The following is a 21,823-nucleotide window of genomic DNA, read 5'->3' as shown; positions in this document are numbered from 1 at the left end:
AAGTGGAATTGCAGGGTCATATGGTAGCTCTATTTTTAATTTTTGGAGGAACCTCCATACTGGCTGCACATATCTTCCCATAGTGGCTGCACAGATCTACATCCCCACCAACAAGGCACAAGGGTTCCCTTTTCTAGACATGATATAGCCATTCTAACCGATGTGAGGCGATATCTCATTGTGGTTTTGATTTGCATTTCCCTTCGTGGTGTTGAGCACCTTTTCATGTACCTGTTGGCCAGCTACATGTCGTCTTTGGAAGCGTGTCTATTCAGATCTCTGCCAATTTTTTAATCAACTGTTTTTGCTTTGCTCTTGAGCTATATGAGTTCTTTATATATTTTGGATATTAACTTCTTATCAAATATAGATGAATTGAAAATATTTTCTCCGGTTCAGCAGGTTGACTTTCATTTTGTTGATTTACTGTGCAGAAGCTTTTAGTTTGACTACACTTATTTATTTTTGCCTGTATTCTCTTTGCTTTTGGTGTAAATCCAAAAAATCACTACCAAGACATGTCAGGTTATGGTTTCACATCTTAAATTCAAGTTGTTTTAATTCATTTTGAGCTAATTTTTTGGGTGGTGTGTGATAGTGATCTAGTTTAATCCTTTTGCATGTGGCTGACCAGTTTTCCCAACACTGTTTATTGAAGAAACTGTTCTTTGGTGTCAATCAATTGACCTTATGTGTGGGGAGTTATTTCTGGGCACTCTATTCTGTACCATTGACCAATGTATCTGTTTTTATGCCAACACCATATAATTTTGACTACAATGTCTTTGTAATATAGCTTGAAATCAGAGAGATTTGTTCTTCTTTCTCAAGATGGTTTTCACTATTCAGGGTCTTTTGTGGTTCCATACAAATTTTAGGGTGGTTCTATTTCTGTGGAAATGCCGTTGGAATTTTGATAGGGATTGCATGAAATCTATAGATTGCTTTGTGTAGTATGGATATTTTAACAATATTACTTCTTCCAAACCATGAGCATGGGATATCTTTCCATTGATTTGTCTCTTCAATTTCTTTCATCAATGTGTTAGTTTTCAGTGTACAGATTTTGCACCTACTTGGTTAAATTTATTCCTAGGTATTTTATTCTTTCTGATGCCATTGCAAATAGGACTGTTTTTCTTAATTTTTCTAATAGTTCATTGTTACTGTATAGAGATGCAACAGATTTTTGCATATTGATTTTGAATCCTGCAACTTCACTAATTCATTTATTAGTTCTAATAGCCATTTGAACTGATGGCTATTAACTAGCTAAACTTCAGGGGTTTCTCATTATTTTTAACATTTCATCTGAAAACAGTGGTAGTTTTACTTCTTCTTTTCCAATTTGGATGCCTTTTCTTTCTTTTTTCTTGCCAAACTCCTCTGGCTAGGACTTCTAATACTAAATTGTATAAAAGTGGCAAGAGAGACATCCTTGTCTTATTCCTATTCTTAGAGGAAAAGTTTTCAGCTTTTCACCATGGAATATGATGTTAGTGTGGACTTGTCATGTATGGGTTTCATTTTGTTGAGATACATTCCCTCTGTACCCACTTTGTTGAGAGTTTTTATCCTAAATGGATGTTGAATTTTGTCCAGTTTTTTTCTTCTGCACCTACTGAGATGATCATATGATTTTTGTCCTTCATGTTGTTAATAGGGTATATATCATGGTGATTTTCAGATGGTGAGCCATCCTTGCATCTCTGGGATAAATCCCACTTGATCATGATCCTTTTACTGTATTGTTGAAATACAGTAAATTGTTGAATTCAGTTTGCTGATATTTTGTTGAGGATTTTTACATTTATAGTCATCAAGGGCATTGGCCTCTAGTTTTCTTTTGGTATCAATTTGTAGTTTGGCTTTGGTGTCAGAGTAATAATGCTGGCCTTGCAAAGTGAGTCTGGGTATGTTCCTTTCTGTTCTATTTTTTGGAAGAGTTTGAGAAGGATTGGTATTGATTTCTTCTTTAAATGTTTTAGAATTCACCAGTGAAGTCATCTGGTCCTGTATTTTTATTGGTTGGATGGTTTTTGATTACCAGTCCAATTTCCTTACTAGTAATACATCTGTTCAGATTTTCTATTTCTTCATGATTCAGCCTTGGTAGGTTGTATGTTTCTGGGAATTTATCCATTTCTTCTAGATTGTCCAATTTGTTGGCATGTAATTGTTCATAATAATCTCTTTTGATCCTTTGTGTTTCTGTGGCATCAGTTGTAACATGTCTTCTTTCATTTCAGATTTTATTTGAGTCTTTTTTTTTCTTGGTGAGTCTAGCTAAAGGCCTGTCAATTTTGTATCTTCTCTAAGAACCAGCTCTTAGTTTCATTGATCTTTTCTATTATCTTTTTAGTCTCCATTCCATTTATATCTGCTATGATCTTTGTTATTTTCTTCTTTCTCCTAACTTTGGGCTTCATTTGTTCTTTATCTAGTTCCTTGAGGTGTAAAGTAGGTTGTTTTTGAGATTTTTCTTGTTTCCTGAGGTAGGCATTTATTGCTATGAACTTCCCTCCTAGAACGGCTTGTGTTGCATCCCATAGATTTTGGTATGTTTTATTTCCACTTCATTTGTCTCAAGGTATATTTTTATTTCTCTTTTGGTTTCTTCTTTGACCCATTGATTGCTCAGTAGCATGTTGTTTAGTTTCCACATATTTGTGAATTCTTCTAGTTTTCTTCTTGTAATTGATTTCTAGTTTCATACCACTGTGGTTAAAAAAGATGCTTGACACGATGCAGTTTTCTTAAATTTGTTAAGACTTGTTTTGTGGCCTAATATATGGTCTATCCTGGAGAATGTTCTGTGTGCACTGCAGAAGAATGTGTATTCTGTTGCTTTTGGATGGAATGTTCTATAAATGTCTGTTAAGTCCATCTGGTCTAATATGTCTTTTAAGCATGGTGTTGTCTTATTATCTGTCTAGATGATCTATTCATTGATGAAAGTAGGATATAAGTGCCCTCTACTGTTAACTTACTGCTAGTTCTCCCTTTAGGTCTTTTAGTATTTGCTTTATATATTTAGGTGTGCCTAAGTTGATCAGAGACTCAGCTGCTTTCTGTTTCTCCTTATGTCCCATTGATGAGAAGCAGTCACATGAGCACACATGACTGCAAAGGAGCCTGGAAAGTGTAGTCTTCACTCTGGGTGGCCATTTTTCCAGCTAAAAATTCTTTTACTGTGTGAGAAGAAGAAAATGAATGCTATGAGGAGATTAAAGTCACAGCCACAGTGATGGTTCACAACTGTTTGTGTATATGATACCCTTTTGGATACAGGAGGTCAGCCTGAACTGTGGAAGAGTGGAACCAGAAAAACATTCCTTAAGTGAACCAACTGTGGATCGACATTTCATGTAAATAGTGGTTTTAATGTATTTTAGTTGGGCATTTTGTCTTGAAAAACATGAAGCTACAAAATTTTGAAAATAACCTTATTTTTTTTCTTTCTTCTGTTTAACATTTTAGTTTGAAACGATGTCAAAGTTAGAAAAACATTACAAGAGTAGCACAGAAAATTCCCATATACTCTTCTCCCAGATTCAGGATTGTTCACATCTGTGAAACTGGCTTTAGCATTCTCTATGTATCTTTTTTCTCTGAACCATTTGAGGGTGAATTGCGGAAATGATGCATCTTTCCCATAGATATTTCAGTGTATATTCCCTAAGAACCTGGACATTCACACAGCCACAGGAGAATTAGCAAAATCGGGAAATTTAACATTGACATGACATTATAGCTACTCTATAGGTCTTGTACAAATTTGGCTAACCTTCCCAATAATGCCCTTTTACAGCAATTTTTTCTAGTTCAGGATGCAATCCAGAATGCCGTATCACATCTAACTGTCATGTCACTTTAGTAGCCTCACCTCCTGAACAGCCTTCTTTGTCTTTCTTGACATTGCCATTTTTTGAAGAATGCAGGTCATTTAATTTGTAGAATATGCCTCCACTTTCATTTGTCAAATATTTCCTCATGATTAAATCCAGGCTGTGCATTCTGGGCAGGGACACTGCAGAAATGATGCTGTGTCTCTCTCTGTGCATTAGATTTAGGTTGGCTGTCATTGGTGGTTACTTTGATCCCTTGGTTAAGGTGGTGTCTGCCAGTTTTATCTACTGTTCAATCACTGTGTTCTTTTTATAATTAATAATTTGTGGGGGAGTACTTTGAGACTATACAGAGATTTTATTTCTTATCAAACTTTCACCCTCTAGTATTAGCATCTTTTTTTTTCCTTCCCTAGTTTTTTATAAAGGTATCATTGATATACAATCTTATGAAGGTTTCACATGAGCAACACTGTGGTTACTACAGTCACCCATATTATCCAGTCCCCTGACACACCCCACCGCAGTCACTGTCCATCAGTGTAGCAAGATGCCACAAAGTCACTACTTCTCTATGCTACACTGTCTTCCATACACACACCATGTGTGCCCATCATAATGCCCCTCAATCCCCTTCTCCCTTTCCCCACACCTCTCCCCTTTGGTAACCACTAGTGCCTTCTTGGAGTCTGTGAGTCTGCTGCTGTTTTGTTCCTTCAGTTTTGCTTTGTTGTTATATTCCACAGATTTGGTACTTGTCTTTCTCCGCCTAGCTTATTTCACTGAGCATAATACCCTCTAGCTCCATCCATGTTGTTGCAAATGGTAGGATTTGTTTTCTTCTTATGGCTGAATAATATTCCATTGTGTATATGTACCACATCTTCTTTATCCATTCATCTACTGATGGACACTTAGGTTGCTTCCATATCTTGGCTATTGTAAATAGTGCTGTGATAAACACAAGGGTGCATATGTTTTTTTTATCTTGTTTTCTTTGGGTAAATTCCTAGGAGTGGAATTCCTGGGTCAAATGGTATTTCTATTTTTAGTTTTTTGAGGAACCTCTATATTGCTTTCCACAATGGTTGAACTAATTTACATTCCCACCAGCAGTGTAGGAGGGTTCCCCTTTCTCTGCATCCTTACCAGCATTTGTTGTTCCTTGTCTTTTGGATGGTGGCCGTCCTAACCACCGGTGTGAGGTGATATCTCATTGTGGTTTTAATTTGCATTTCCCTAATGATTAGCAATGTGGAGCATCTTTTCATGTGCCTGTTGACCATCTGAATTTCTTTGGAAAAGTGTTTAGGTCCTCCACGCATTTTTTAATCAGGTTATTTGCTTTTTGGGTGTTGAGGTGTGTGAGTTCTTTATATATTTTGGATGTTAATGAAAATAACCTTATTTTATGTTACATCTCATGGCACTTAAAGGTTATGTCACAACTGTGACTAGTGGGTTCTTTAAGCAGCTGAATTGATGAAGTGTCATTTGTGGGGTGGGGTATGATTTGTCTAACAAATCGAAATGGTAGCACAGTGTGATATCCCTTACTTTGACTGCCCTTTCACAACAAAATCACACAGGGTCATTTCTGTGAAAATGTTTGAGGACTTGATCAGCTTTTCCAAGGGCCTCTCTTAATCCTTTGACATCTGAATCTTCCCCTGTGGGGTGCTTAGTATTTCATCTTCATTTTCAATGGTCTCTTCTTAGTTATCTCGTAGGCCAGATTATTGTTTGGCAGTGGATTTGCATGTACTTCAAGCTGTCCTCCAGCGTCACTTTAATTAATTTCACAAACCCTTGCATCTTTTACAAGCTTTGCAGTTTCATTGCTCTGTGCTACCCTGTGTTTGTCGTAGAGATTGACAGAGGATGAAGGGAGAGACGCTAAGTTGAAGCAGGATAAATATCAATTTGTTCATGGATATTCATGGGTCGGCTTCCTCTAACTTCAGGGACTTGGATCTCAGAGATAAATACCTTTGAAAGGATAAATTATATCTGCAGTGTTTACAAAATGTACGTAGTCATCTTTCAGCACACTTCAGCTGCCCTGACCTTGCTCACACACATACCCGTGAGTCAGCGTTACAGAGTCTTCTTGGAATGTGACGCCTCCAAGATCTTTGCAAAGCAGTTGAGATCAAGGGGGCTCTGCTGGCGATCTGAACAAACTCCCCCGGGGGTTGTTATAAAAAACAGACAAAATGAAAACTTTTTCTGGCCCCCCTCCGGTGAATTAGACAGAGGTGCCCGTTTTCTTCTCATTGGGGTCATGCTTTCTTGGTCCCCAGTGCCATCTGAGTTTGGCGGTTCTGGGGGTTCATCTCGCCTAGCTTCTGCCATGTGGTACAGACTTCTGTAGAGATGTGAGCACGGTGGGGGGCCTTCTGCGGAACCCTCACACGGTGGGGGTTCCGGTGTGCACCGCGGGTGCAGGGGAGCACGCCCCTCATTCCCAGCCCAGACCGTGCCAGGTCTCCCGGCTGAAGCTGATTTGAAATTTGGCCCTGAGCACCCCAGTTATTTTCACTCTCCTCACACAAAGCACACACAGCTGAGGAGGGAGGTGAACTGCGGACCTGCACTAGTTGACTGTCAGCCCTGGGTACCCACCCTGACCTGAGGGAGGGGGGTGCTCTGTGCCGTGCTGCACGTGTGGGGTGTTGGTGCAGACTGGGGTGTCCTGCCACCCCCTCACACAGGAGGGCAGAAAGGTGTCTGGGCATTTGGAGATCCCTGTGTGTGTGTGTGACTTGTTCTTTCCCTGAAGCGGTTTCAGGGCCACGGGGACGGGGGTGCTGGTGGCAGGGGCCCTCTCTCTGTTTCTGTGCAGTGACCCTCGTGCTCTCTCTTCCCACCACCGTGTTGATCTGCCTTTAGCCTCTTGCCTGAGCCCCGCCTGAACCTGAGCCCTGACATCCGTCTGCCTACTCAGCATCCCCCCTCCCCCGCTCCCCGTCACCCCTGATGCGCCCAGAAGGACATCCCCCCCACACCTCCCCAGGCTCTCAGTCTCTCCCTGGGCAGCTCCAGTGTTGCAGTCACTCAGGCCCAAACCCCAGCATCATTCTTTGTTTCTTTCCCTGCCTTTCACATTCCACATTCAACCCGCAGGCAAGCCCCCCAGCGCTCTCTCCAGGACGCGCCGGCATCCGCTCTGCTGCCGCCGCCCTCGCCGGGACTGTGCCAGCCCTGTGCCAGCCCTCGCCGCCGCCTCCTCCCTCTTCTGCCCTCCGCCCGCTGTGGTCTGTTCTCAGCACAGGCCCTGCAGAACCCACCCCGGAGCCCACTTCTCCTCAGCCTACAGCCCTCAGGTGGCTCTCGGTAGAGGCCCCGCACCTCCTGCCCCTTTGTCCCTCACCTCTCCACCGTCTCACCTCCTGCCCCCCTTAGTTCCTCCTCCTCCCTGTTTCTCAACCAGTAACACCTGGCACAGTCCCACCTAGAGGACTTTGCACTTATTCTTTCCCTTTCTGGAAACTTCCTCTCTTACACATCTGCATGGCCTCCTCACTCATTTCCTCCAGATCTTTGTTCAGATATCACCTCCTCAGAGAAGCCTTCCTTGACTAGCCCATCTAAGAGGTTCCCTTCCCCTCTTTGTCCCCTCACCCTGCTTTCTTTTTCTTCAGAGCACTTAATGCCATTTAGCATATATTTGTGTTATTTGTTATCCAACCTCCCACGTTAAGTCATGTCGCCAGGCACTTTCCAGTACTCCCTTCCCTGGTTCCTGCTTTATCGCCTCCCTGGCCCTCCCCACCACTGACTATATATTCTGCCATTTATCCTATGGGTTGGAAACAGGGCTGTGTGGTCCATCCCCCCAGCATCCCCTGCCTGGAAGAGGACAGCCCACAGTAGGTGCTCAGAGAATCTTTGCAGAACAAGGGGATAAATCTGCGTATTCTGTGCAGAGCCAGCAGCCCCTCCCCTCTATCCCCTCTTCTCTCCAGTTTATCTTCTCCTCCCCCACCCCCATCTCAGCCCCTCTTCATTTTTCTTCTCGGCCCTTCTGTGCGCACAGAGGAGAAAGGACTCAGATTCGCCCTGGACGCCTCCTGAGCGCCTGGTGCAGCTGGCCGGCCTTCACAATGGCAGCCTTCTCTCAGCTTGGCCTTTCTCCTGTGTTTGCTGCCCACCCTCTTCCTCCCCCCTCAAGTGTGCATGCACACACACACGCAGCCCCCTTCCTCCTGCCCCACCCCCACCCCGCCAGCTGCCCCTTCTCCAGCCCGGGGGTGTACCAGCAGGACACCTTCGTTCGCCCGGGAGGTAGGCCCATCCCAAGAAGCAGGGGGCTTCCCGGGCCTCTTCTAGCACCCAGGGCCCTGCCTTCCTGCCAGAAAAGTCTGGACAGTGGTGAGAGTCAGGTAGCCCCCAACTGGGCCCAGGCTGGCCAGGACCCCTTAAGGGGATTTGTCACATTTGTCACTTCCACATACATCTTCCAGCCGAATTGCTTTAAACTCCAATTCGGTAATCGCTCCCCTTTTCCAAGACCCCCAAGTTTCCAAACAAGGAAAACATGCCCAGGAATCCAGAGAATTAGGCTCTGCTTCTGAAAACTCCCTTCTGGCCTTGAGCTAAGACCCAGCCACTCTGTCCAGGCTTCAGTTTCCCCATCTGTGCAACAGAGTTGCTACATATATGTGCAAGTTGCCCAGTGGCTTTGATATGCCTCCGCAGTGCCCACAGACTTAGGGCAGAGGTGCCCTGGGGCCTTAAGAGGAAAGAGCCACTTGGGAAGAGGAAGCAAGGTCACACTCCTCGACATTTCAAAACCCGAGTTAGGCTGGTAGGGCAAGAGTTCTATTCATACCAGCCAACATTTTTGAACATGCTCTGCCCAGCCCATCAGCTGGAATATCCGTGTCCTAGCGCTGCTGTGACCAAGTACCACAAACTAGGTGGCTGAAGAGAGCACAGATGTGTTCTCTCACCATTCCCGAGGCCAGAAACCCAAAATCAAGTGTCAGCAGGGCCGTGCTCCCCAGGCTCCCCGGGGCTCCCTGGGGCTTAGAGGCTCGTGGGAGGGTCCTCCCTTGCCCGGCTTCCAGTGCTTACTGGCTGGCGGTCCTCGGCGCAGTGCTGCACCATGGCTATCCCCGCCTCCATCTTCATGTGGCCTTCTCTCTGCATCCCCCAGGTCACCTGGCCCCCTCCTGCCTCGTGTCTGTGTCCAAATTCCCCTCTTCTCATAAGGACACCAGTCGCTGGATGAGAGCCCACCTTGACTGGTGTGTATGGCCTCATCTTAACATGATTACATCTCCAAAGACCCTATTTCCAAATACAGTCACATTCACAAGCACCTGGGGTTAGAACTTGAACATGTATTTTCAGAGACACAGTTCGACCCCCAGCAGCTGGGTTCTTTCATGCACACCTGCTCATGTCATCCTCACAGTGATGTGGTAACGTCCATTAAAGCTGCAGAGTCTTGACGTTTAGCTGGAGTGGGCCCTGCAGGTGAGCAAGAGCTCTTAGCCCGCCGCCTCCCTTCACCCCCAGGGCTGCAGTCCTAAATGCAGAGCCATGTGGCCGTCCAGCCCATCAGCTGCTGCTAACATTGTCTCTACCTTTGGTTCCTCTCAGGGCATCTCTGACTCTGGCAGGCATTAAAGTGACAGTGGAAGTCAAAATTAATGTGAGAGCTGTGTCGGGGGCAGTATAAAGCCTACCTACCATGAGGCTTTGAGGGGGTTTTCAGAGTCAGTGTGACCTTTCCCAGTCCTTGTGCACCCTGTGCGTCAGCCCAAGGCCAGGGAGGGGTCTGCTGTCCGCCGTGCCTGTGTGCACCCTGTCCACCCAGGGATGCCAAGCTCTACCACATAGTGGGCCAGGCAGGAAAGGAATGGGCCCGGTATTGGCTGATTTCTCAGAAGCACGATACCAGATTTTTATGTGACATTGCCTGGGTTTCAAATGTGGCCTATGTACTCTACTTTTTTTAAATAAATAAAAACACCAGGCAGGCGCAAAGGAAACACACCTGTAGGATGGATTCCGCCCATAGGAGTAATGGAAGGAATAATATTTGCAATATTTGCAAACTTGTTTCTCACTTGGAGGTTCTTAAGGGAACACACCGCCCCCTAGGGGTGAAAAATCTCTGAAGGCATTTTTAGTGGTTATCGAAGTTGCAAGGTGCTGCTGGCCTCATGGGGGCAGGGACCAGGGACCTTTGATGTCCTCTGCACAGGAGAGCCCCACATAGACGCAAATTGCCTTCCATTCCCCATAGCTTCCAAGTGTTCTACCAGATCATTATAAGAGTGGATTATTTTGTTTATTGCTATCTAAGCCTTGACCCTAAGTACATACCTATATATAAACACTCAAGGTTTTTTGCGATTTTAATACATTCTGCATTTTCCAAGAATGTATATGATAAGTAAATGGAAGGAATATTATACTTGAATGCAGAACTTCCAGGAGTTATTCCTTATTGCGGAAAATCTCAGGGTCACTGATAGCAACGTCACATGAAGCATTTGAATTACAGGCCCATCCAGTCTGCATTTGTAGCTTTCACACTCCTGGTGAGTGTGTGTCCGTGCGCAGGCGTCTGACTACTCATCGTGCTTCCTTGAGGGATGCGCTCAGAAGTTCGTATTGAAATTTTTCCGTGTTATAAATTGCCTTCCTTTTACTTTCGTGTAAATCACAGTATTGATTGTTTTAGAAATATGCTTAGGTAGCTTTTGTTACCTATAAATTTCCTTTCGGGAAAATAAGGGAGCATTACAAGATGTTTGTCATAGAACTGGGATGTCAGTTAATGGCATCAAGAACCACTCTTTGAAGGATAAGCTTAGTGTCAGATGCTTCCGAGGTGATAATTAAATATCTATTGATTCACGGTCTCCCTAGGCCTTGTTCCAAGGGTCTGTTGTGGGTTTTCTGCCCTTCCTCTGTCCCATCCTCTCGACAAAAACACACTTTAAAAGGGGCGGTAAGATTTTCAGATACAGAGCCTCCTGATGTTGATTCAGGAGGCAATAACGTCTGTCAGCTGTGCTGGGGGAGCCCTCCATGCCCTACTAATCGAGTTTCTGGGAAATGGATGGGCCCCATCTTCATTTGCTGGAGCTGAATGACTTCCCAGGGAGTGGGTGGCAGGGACTAACCTCGAATTAGAGGCCCAAGCAGTCTACCCTCCAGGTCTCTGGACACCAACAGCTCAGCTGGGAACTGGGGTCATCTGCAACTAGCCTTGCTTGATAGCAGTGACCTCACCAAAAACAGGCAGGCAGAGCACAGATCTTTGTGAAGGGACAGGGCCAGCAGCAGCCCTCAGCCTTCCCCCTGGTTATTTGCTTGTCCCTACTTCTCCCCGACAATTAGCTAATATTCCTTCCCCCACCCCCCTTCCAGCAGCCAGAGGAAGTTTTGTAAAATGGAAATCTAATCATGTTCCTACCTGCTTACAACCCTCCACTGGCTGCCTGCAGCTCTTCGAATAAACTCAAGGCCTCTCACAGCCTCAGCCTGCTCGTCTCTCTGTCCTCTTCCACCTCTCCCCCTCCCTTTCTAACAACACTGGGACCACCTGGCCTCTTTGCTGTTCCTATTCCGTGGTCATGGCTGCCCCAGGGCCTTTGCACTTGGCAGCTGCCTCTGCCTAGAGCACTGCTCACACAGCTTTCCCTTGTCATCATTCACCTTCCATCTCTAACATCCCTCCTGCTTCCTGTCCCTCTCCACCCCATCACTCTCTACCGTGGTGCTCTGCTTTATGTTCTTTGTAAAATTTATCACCCCCTTGAAATTATCGCAGGTGTTTTGGATGTATTCCATGCCTGTTTTGTTCACTGCTATATCCCCAGATCTGAGAACAGTGCCCAGCAGGAGTGGGAACCCAATAAGATTTGAAGGAATGGATGACTCTAAGGCCATAGGCTTTGAAATAAGCAAAAAATGAGGACAAAATGGAATTTGGCTTACTATCTCACTTTTCCAGCATTAGAAATGTAACAGAAATTAGTTGAGGCGAAGTTAGCTGAGTCCTCATGCCCAAGTGTTGTCATCAGAACCCTGTCTTCCTGCTTCTTGGATTTTCTTTCGTTTGAGTTGCCTTTATTCTTAGAAGGTTCTCCTTTGTGATGTTAAGAGGGGCCCCTGGATTCCAGCTGAAAGAGCCTTTTTCCAGGGCTCCAGCAAAACTCCTGGGGAGGCTTTCCCTGGCTCAGCTAGGGTCATATGTCCCTCCCTTACCCAATCACAGAGGCCAGAGGAGACAGCATACTCTGATTGGCCAGGCCAAGATCACGTGCCTAGTCTGGGAGCTGGGAGCTAGAAAGAGCCTCCCCTGAACAGGTAAGATGAGGTGGTGGGAGGAGTTGGCTCCCTTACCAAAAGACAAGAGAATGGATGCTGAGTAGAAAAATTAAATGCCTACTACAGAAACCCAAATCCATCTTACCCCTCCAGGGGCAAGTGGGAAGAGGGCAGTCTCCCAGCCCCCAGCCCGCTCTGCTTGCAGTACAAGATGCTTCATTCGTGCATAATCGTGCCCCCACCTTCCCACAGTTCCTGCTCTCCAAGATCCCGTCTCTGGCATCCAGAACTTTTACAACATCAATTTATCACTTCGTGCACCAGTTTGTGGTTGGGAGCTTTTCAAAAGCAGAAGAGAGAGATTCCGGCTGTAACCTTGCAAGCAGCCCAAAGTTAAAAGGATCCAGTTACAGAATATCAGAAATGCCCCCGCCCTAAGAGCTTTGGGGTGCTGGGTTTATTTAATGCATTTCTTTCCAGCCCTGTTTCCTCAGCCAGTTTGTCTGCCAGGAAAACGAAGACTTCAGTCTTGTGGCATTTTGCATCGAATATTTATAGTGTTCTAGAGCTTGCAAACTTGCTTCCTTCTCATTTGTCACTTGCTCCTCAGGAGACCCCAGCTCCGCCCCCAGAAAGTTGGAGGGATTGTTCTCTTCTGCCCAGACCAGGAGCCCCAAATGCCAAGGGATGGATGGTGAAGGTCCCACCAGTCAGGGCTACATTTCACCACACTTCCTGCTTGGTTCTCCCCTTACTCCAGACAGCAGCTGTTTTCCACTCTGTAGGCCGGTGTCTCATCATCCTGGCCCCTTACTCTGGAGCCCAGGGCCTGGGCCCTCTTCTGTAGCTATACTCATCCCCTGCCCGAGGAATTTTGCCCCTTTTGAGTGCCATGGGGTCCCCCAGGCATCTGGTAAAAGCTGTGGATCCCTTTCAGAATATTTTCCGATTCAATACATAGAAGAAAATACACAGAATTACAAAAGAAGCGCATCATATCAAAATACAGTCATCAAAATACTTTATCAACTCTAACGTCTACGCTTCTTCACACATTAAATAGCACAAGGTGGTGCTTATTTAGGTGATAAGCGATAGGTTTGATAACTTCCACGGTTTGAAGTAATGCTGGCTTGAATGGTATCTTGCGATGTCTGTTGCCGTGATGAGATATGAAAATAGCTGTGATGTCGGGGACATCGGGTGGACACACGTGGCTGTGGTGTGTCGGCCTTCATTCTTGAAGGCGGTGCTGGGTAGAGGATAATGAAGATAAGTGAAGGTGTAGTTTTCCCTTCCAGGTTCATGGACTGCCGATTAAGAGCCGCTTCCTTGGGTGGTCTCATCCAATCCCACTGCACTAAAGGCCGCCTCAAAGGCTGACGATGCCCACATGTCTCTGCCCAGCCCAGACCTCCCCCCTGAGCCTGGACTCATCTCCAGCTGCCCGCCCTGTCTGCACCTAGAGCAGCACCTCAAGGCTGACATGTCTGATCCCAGGCTCTTTATCCTCAGCTCCCCACACAGAACCTGCCCCGCCCACGGTGCCCGCTTCCTCAGTGATGGCAGATCTGCCCTTGGGACTCAGGCCAAAGACCTTGAAATTATCCTGGGCTCCTCTCACCTCTTCCCCACACCACATCTAATCCATCAGCAAAGCCTGTTGGTTCTCCCTGCAAAAACATAGCCTGAAACCAAGCAAGCCGTGCGCCCCCACTGGTCGGAACCATCCCTGTCTCTCCCCTGGACTACTGTGACCGCCTCCTGGAGTCCCACTTCCTGCTGAGAACCGTTCTCAACTCTAGAATATAAGCTCTGTGAAGGTGCAGGTTTGGGTCAATTTATTCTGTTTTGTTCACTGGAATCCTTACTACCCAGACCATGGTAGGTAAGCCATGCTCTTCTAATGTTTAATGAATGAATATGAATAGATAACATTATGGAAATAGTAAAAGCAGTAGTCAACATTTTGGAGGCAGTTTTCCCTACGTTTTTCTCATTGAATCCTTCCCAACAACTTTGTCAGTCTTATTATCCCCATTTTACAGTTGGGAAGACTGAGCTGGTGGGTAGAAACAGCTGGATTTACACCCAGGCTGTCAGCTCCAGAGCCCAAGCTCAACCTCCCCCTCCACTGCCTCCCAGGACGAAATCATCCCTCCGCCTCCCACTTCTGGAAAAACTGGTCGAGATGATGTTGGGGGCATCTTCCTGTGACCCCATGTTGATGCTTCAAGAAAGGCGAAGGGCTCAGCCTCTGGGAACAGCCTTCCCTGAGGAGCCTGTGGCCAGGTAGCCCTGAAGGGCGGAGCGTGGGGAGATGACCTCGGTGTGGAATCTTCCTTGCCTGGAATGCTGGCAGGAAGCACCCCCGAGGAGCACTGGGGGCCCATCAGGAGCAGGCGCTCTTGGGGAGCAAGGTCTGTTTGGCCTCATTCCTGCCTCAGCCATTCGTGGTCCACTTGCTGTTCCCTTTTGCCCTCAAGAGTTCCCCTGCCTCTCCCGCCCTGGCAGATGGGAAATACTCTAGCCTTCTGTCACAGGGGTGTCATCTTGCTGAGAGTCAGGACAGGGTAGGAACCAGAAGCCAGACTGGAGGCAGACCGCCTGGGCTTGAGTCTGAGCCCTGCCCCTGACCAGCTGTGGAACATTGGGCAAAGAGGGATTTCACCACTCTGCGCCTCCGTTTCTCCAACTGTAAAATGGGGACAGCATAGGTTCGGTTTTTTTTTTTAACCTCATTGGATTTTTGTAGAACCTCATTGTCATCTAACCTAGTGGTTCTCAAAGTGTGGCCCAGGGCCCGAGACCCTAAATGATTGTCAAGACAATACCAAGATACCACTTGCCTTTCACCTCCATTTCTTCAGGTCTATGGTATTTTCTACGGGGTATATAACATACTGGCAAGTTATCTAAAAAGGGTATTAAGAAACTCCTCCCCTTTCCATGTGTGTACCTATGTGTGAGGTTGGATTTTTCGTGAAACATGAGCAAAACATATCTCAACAGATTGGATGCAGAAGTAGATATGAGAACCCAGATATCTTCTACTGTGCCAGATGTTAGAGAGATTTGCAGGAAAGTCCAACAGTACAGCTCTTCTCACTCATTTTGTTTTGGGAAAACATACTTATTTTAAAAAATAAACACTAACAAATAGGGTTATTACTATTTTTAAATGAATCAGTATGTTGTTTTTTTTTATCAATTTTCATTTCTAATAGCAACGATCTCTAGACATAACCGGTATGACCCAATGAGGTAACATTTGAGCAAATACCTGGGAAAGGTGAGGAAGTAAGTATCTGAGAAAGACGCTTCTTTCCAAGGGACAGCAAGGGCAAAGGGCCTGAGGCAGAAATGAGCTTTGGGGGCTGAGAGGACTGGAGGCTGCTGTGGCTGGAGCAGAACTGGTCACAACAAAGCAGGGGAGACAAGGTCAAGGAGGGAACAAGACAGGTCATACGGGACCTTGCAGGCCACGACAAGGACTCTGGATTGAGTTCAAGATGTGGAATCCCTGAAGGGTTTTGAGCAGAATTGTGTTTGGTCAGATTTGCGATGGGACAGACTCCTTCTGCTTACCACGGGGATGGGGGAAGGGGGGTGGCAGGGAGGGTCAGGGAGGAGGCTTCAGCCAAAGAAGGTGGTGGCTGGGACCATCAGGTAGGTCACAGACGTGGGAAGTGCTACGCTGAGTCTGTTCTGAGGGTAGAGCTATGGCGATGTATCATCCGTGTATATGGAGGGTGGGGGGCGGGTGGTGAGCTGAGACCCTCCAGGGTTCGTGGTCTGAGCAACTGGCATTTACTGGAATCCTAGGAGAGAAGCAGGTTTAGTGGGGAGCCATCAAGAGTCTAGTTAGAAATGCCTGTTTGGCACCAAATGAATGGATGGAAGGAAAATCGGAAGTTTGTAACAGTCCAAAAGATACATTAAAACGTCAAAATGTGTGAAAGAGGCATGCAGACCACTAGAAGTGAGATGTCATGAGGGGCAAAGACCCCTTGTCATTTTCCCGAACTCCTTACATGTGAAATGGAGTGGCTCATTCTGGGAAAGATAGATTTTCTGAAGCGTTCTAGTTCATTTTTCACTGACCTTTCCGAATTGCCTTGGCAAACATTGTTTATTGTCATTGGCCCGGCTCCACGCTCCGGCCCGTCTTTGCTAATAGATGTGTGTCATGCTCAGCCGATGTCTTTGTGCAGCGTAAACATCCTTGCCTGAGCTCATTACTGGAGTCTCAGAGGGCCTTGGCGGATTCCAAGGCGGCGTCCCATCTGGTTTCTAACAACCATTTTCATGTCTCCAGAGACCCGGGTTTTCATCCCCCTCCCTGAAAGGAAGCCGGCTGAATTTTGGGAACTCACAGTTCCTGTTTTTGAAGTTCTTGATGCCAGACATGGCCTCGTGTTGCTGCTCCCATTTGCCAGGTGAAGTCACTGAGGCTTGGAGAGGCGTGCTCCCTGGCCCCCCTGACTCTGGGAACCGAGCTCTGCAGAGCCACACTGCAACCCGAGACCCTCACAACTCGAAACCATCCCGCTCGGGGTTTCTCAGCCTTAGCACCACTGACACTTTGGAGTCAGATATTCTCTACTGGGGGCCGTCCTGGGCACTGAAGGATGTTCGGCATCCCTGGTCCCACCTACCAGATGCCAGTGGCACCCCATCCCTAGTTGTGACAACCAAAAGTGACTCCAGATATTGCCCAATGTCCCCCTGGGGGCAGATGGCCCCAGTTGGCCTGATAGACATTTGGTGTGTTCTGCACACACTCAGGCTTCGGGTTGACACCTCCCCCGCCTCCGTTTACCCCTGTCCAAGAAGCAGAGACTGCCTCCTAATAAAACACTTAGTTGCCACTTCTCCAGCCCTTCTGCCTCTCAGGGAGGGTGCAAGGCTCAAGGCGCTGGGGAGGGGCAGCTGGGTGCTGTGTGGCCTGTGGGTCTAATCAAGTCCGCGACCCCGTCGTTGTGTCAGCAGCGCCTACTGTGTGCCCACGCTTGGCCAGGCACCGGCCTAGGGCTGCCGCATCCAGAGATGGCCCCTGCCTCGTGAACCCAGCATGCTAGGTGGGGAGAGGGTGGTAAACAAGGAAAAACCCAAGGTGTACTCTCAGAGAGTGCTGAGTACTCTGGGGAAGTCAAGTGGCCTGGTGAGCACAGAGGGGCGGGTGGCTTCAGGCTGGGTGATCGGGGACAGCCCTTCTCACAGGGAGAAGGCAGTGGGAGGAACAGGTACAAAGTCCCTGAGCCCCAGTGGCTTTGGTGTGTTTCAAGGAACGGGAGGCCTGGAGTGGCCGGGAGGGAGGGAGCAGAGCCGAGGTGGGGGCAGCCGTGGGCAGAGGTGCAGGACACGTGGCCGGGTCACCAAGGGAAATGGTGAGAAAGGTCTGGGGGGCACAGGGTCTCTCTAGCCACCTGGGGGTGCCTGGGTATGGGAAGGGAAAGGAGGAGGCAGCAGGTCCAGGTGGGGCCATCTCCACTGTGAGCAAGGAAAGGAGAGTGAAGGGGGCAGGGCAAGTTTCTGTCTCTTTGGACTCCATCACCCTGATGGCCGTGCCTCTTGCATTTGGATTCCAGATGCCGGGTCTGAGGATTCAGGTTGCAGCTTCTGGGTCTCATCCAAGGGTCTTACAGAGCCCCACCCCTGTTTTCTGCCGCCTTGTCTGCTAGCTTGACATTCACAGAGTCCTGGGGTAGAGTCTGATTGGCCAAGCTCAGGCACGCACTGCCCCCTGGGTGGGAAAGGGCACCCTCCCTGACAGGTGCAACCTCTGTATTTGGGAGGAGCCGGGGGTGCTGCGGCCTTTTGAAAGAATGTGTGTGCACATGTGTGTTCATGCACGCATACATATATTGGCTCCAAAACATAGGGCAAACTGCCAAATCAAGATGAATAAGTCTTTAGTGAAATAATTTATATTTGAATATAGATGATGAAATGTAGCATCATTCAACCAGCCAGCTCTGGCATATTTTGACTCTTAGTTATTTATCCATTATCTCTAATGTAGGATGTGGGCGGGAGTGGTGCGGGATGATGTGTGCTGAGACGTCAGTGTCCTTAAAACAGCCCTGTTCCCAGTTCCACCCCAGATGGTCCGTGATGACAAAGAGGAAGTTCCCCAGAGGTGGTGGATGCTGTCGGTCCCACTGGCTGCCACTTGCTAGGCACTTAGGATGTGCCAGGTCCTATTTCATGTTCCTTACACATGATGGTAGGCAGTGGCTTACTGTCATCTTTGCCTACAGAGGGACAGAGTCACCTGCCTGGGGTCCCACCATTGGGAGGTGGCAGGTCAGGGTTCAGACCCGGACAGTCTGACTGCAGAGACATCTCGGCTGCTCTCCCAGATCTCCCAGAGAAAGGGGGATGGCTGCCGGGAGGTGCCAAACCACAGTGGCCCCCGAGCCCAGCCCGACCCGCTGTTCAGCGCAAAGAGATGACCCTGCGGTTGCTGTGAGTGTCCAGTTGCCAGAACCTTGTCTCCCCAGTATTCAAAATGATGCCTCCACCTGCCCTCCTGTGCAGGGCCTACAGCCAGTGAAATCTCAGGCTTCACAGACCACACATGCGGTGACCACGAGGCCAGTCCAGTTAGATTCAGGGCTGGGAGGGGTAACAGAGGGGCCTGGTTCTCCCCTCAGACTCTGAATGGATCCCCAGCAGCACTCAATGCAGACAGAGGGAGAGAGCAGCAGCCAGGAGGGAAAGCAGGAGCCGTGCTTCCCAACAAAGAGCTGCCTGCACAGGCCTTGTGGGCCAGGAGAGAGAGTTGGGGGGGGACTTGGGGGTTAATAATCCCCTCAAAGTAAGTGGGTCGTGGGGTGGATTCTGACATCTGCCCCTGCAGGGACTCCATTAAACAAGGTATTAACGGAGCAGGAACTTGGTGAGAAAGGGGACCCATTGGTGATCATGAAACTCCAAGTAATATGTGTACGTATGTTCTCACAACACCTCCTGGGTACATGCTGTGATTCTCCCATTTTATAAGTGGAGAAACTGAGGTAGCAAGAGATCAAACGACTTGCCCAAGGACACATAGCTTTCCATGTTGTGAAGTATCTCCAGGAGCCCCTTTACATGCGAAATGTTTTTCCAGAGCCATCTTTTTCATCACAACCACTTCTCATTTATGTCCGTGATGGACTCTGCCCACCTGCATGTCTGAAGTTTCCCTGCACGGTGAGCATCGACCTTCCCACCATCAGCTCCGGCTCTTCCGTGACTCCTTTTACCTTTGACTCAAGTTTCAGTTCCGGCAAACTTCTTGTTTCTTGACTGCCCTTTGGTCTCCGGTGGCCCGTTCTCTCCTTTGATAATCCACTTTTGTAAAACGTCTTGTCGATTTATCACTGGGAGGCGAGGATGCAACACAACCACACGCGTTGCTGTCGGCGTGTGGCCTGAATAACAGATGATGCGCTGTGACTGGTCACAGACACACTGGGGAAGAAGTGCTGTGACCGGCCACTGATCCCAGCATGCATCTGTGGTTTGCGCAGCCATGTGTGGACTTATGAGCTAGTGGTAAAGTTGGAACTTGGTGCAGTTACGGTTAATATACTGCGGTGGCTGGATTTGAACCATATTGTAGGTGGCTGGTGTTAATTTCCTAAGCTGGAAACTGACGTTTGTACATATCAGGACCATGCAAAGCAAAAAGTGCCTGAAACTGGCTTCTCCCACCCTCTCTGCTGCATCGTTTTTGTGCCATTCCTCATGCTGTGGAGCCCTCGCTGCCCTGGCCCAGTTTGCAGTCTGCTTCTGCTTCACCCGAGGTTACCACAGCCCTGTTCTTAAATCCCAGAGGAGCCCTTCACCCCACACAGGGAATTTTGCTCTACACCAAGGGTTGGAAAACTTTGCCTGCAAAGGGCCAGATAGTAAATATTTGGGACTTGCAGCCACAGGGTCTGTGTTGCAACATCATACTCTGCCGTTGTAGTGTGCAGGCAGCCCCTAACGATATATAAACAAATGGGTGTGGCTGTGTTCCAATAAAACTATTTACAAAAGCAGGTGGCAGGCTGGATTTGGGTTGCCAAGCCCTGCTCTACACTAAGCATCTCATCATCTTTTCCTTGGGTCTTTTACTTTCAGATGAAAGAACTCAGCTCAAACTGAGTTAAGCGAATAAAACAACAAAAGCGTGGTGGGGGGGGGAATTCACTGGTTTACAGAACTTGGGATTTCTCAACCTTAGCACCCCTGACATTTTGGGCCAGGCAATTCTTTGTCCTGGAGGGCCCTCCTGTGCATTATAGGATGGTTACTAGCATCTCTGGCCTCTAGACGCTAGTAGCAACACACACACCCAGTTGTGAAAAAAACAGTATCCCACTGCCCAGTGTCTCGTGGTTGGGAACCATTAATATTACTAAAAATGCTAGCATTAGAGGTGGGTGGACCCAGGGACTCAAACCAGCATCTCTCTCTCTCTATTCATCTTGTTTGCACCTCTGCTGCTTTCTTCCACGTTGCTTCACACTCAAATAGACTCTTGCCTCTTGGTGGCAAGATGGCTGCCAGCAGCTTCAAGCTTCTATCCCACAGCTCCAGGTTCTATGGAAGAACTTCTCTTTTCCAATACCTCCCTTTCTCATTGGCCCAACTTAGGTCACATGCCTATCCTTGAACCAATGGCAATAGCCAAAGGAGTGTAGTGCTAGGGATGGCCAGACTAAGATTATGCATACAGCCCTGGAATCAGAAATTAAGATCAGCCTACCTGTACTTACGTAAGGAAGTAGTGGTGTCCGAAGGACCACAGTCAGGACCAGGTGGGGAAAACCAAAGTGTACACTGCCAGGTGTAAATTCCACCCAGTGCCTGGCACACAGAGGCAGTAGGTGCTCTGTCCTCTCAGGTGGTGGCAGCTCTGCTTCGTAGGGGCAGCTGCCAGCCAGCACGTTGTCAGTGGCCTTTCCTGGCCTCGCATTTAATTCCTCTTAATCTGCCTGCCAAGTTATTGCAGCCCCGCACCCGCACCCCATTTACTCTGCCTTTTGCACCATCCTGGCCACGAAAGCTCAGCGACTCCAAGCTCCAGCCCCCGACTTGGGCTGTATTTTTAATCTTGATTTTAATTCCAGCTCATTCTGCTGGCCGTATCTCCCAGCCCTGGAGCCCCAGGGCCCGTGCTAATTTGCTTCTCCCACCTCAACTGGTGCCGGAATAACCATTTTAAAACTGCCTTGGGGAAATCTAATCAAATGAGAGCAAAATCTAATTTGGTACTAAAAGCCTTTGACTGAAGCCCTGTTTTCTAGGGCCTTGTGGAGCCTGAATAATAAACTCTTTCTGGGGTTTTTTTTAAGGGTTCAGGGGTTGGAGAGAGGAGAGGGATGTGAAAGGAGATTCCAGCAGAGGAAATAGCTCCGGACACTTTGACACCCATGGTGTTGGACAATAATGAGCCGGGGTGCTCCCCACCTCTCACACCCTAGAAATTTTTATCCCACCAGCCTGGCCAAGAATTTAAGCTCTTTAGCATTCTAAGTTGCGTGTTCATCAGAAAGACCTTGGCCTGGATCTTCAACGACAGACCGTGGGCTCACAGGTCTGGGACTTGGGAGACCTGGAAGAGAACCCAGTTCCCCTGTGGGAGTTCAGTGAGCCTTTTCCTCCGGCCTTACGTTCACTCTCCGGCATACTGAGGGACG

At 47.8% G+C, this 21,823-nt stretch overlaps 1 protein-coding gene across 2 annotated transcripts in view; it reads left to right on the top strand.

The window, feature by feature from the left end:
• SULF2 (sulfatase 2) overlaps window positions 1–21,823 on the top strand; it is a 110,286-nt gene that overhangs the window by 47,413 nt on the left and 41,050 nt on the right. The window lies entirely within an intron of this gene.

The sequence above is a fragment of the Manis pentadactyla genome, chromosome 5 (genome assembly GCF_030020395.1).
Source record: "Manis pentadactyla isolate mManPen7 chromosome 5, mManPen7.hap1, whole genome shotgun sequence".
In the NCBI taxonomy this organism is placed as follows: Eukaryota; Metazoa; Chordata; class Mammalia; order Pholidota; family Manidae; genus Manis; species Manis pentadactyla.
This window is presented reverse-complemented; position numbering and strand designations above follow the sequence as displayed.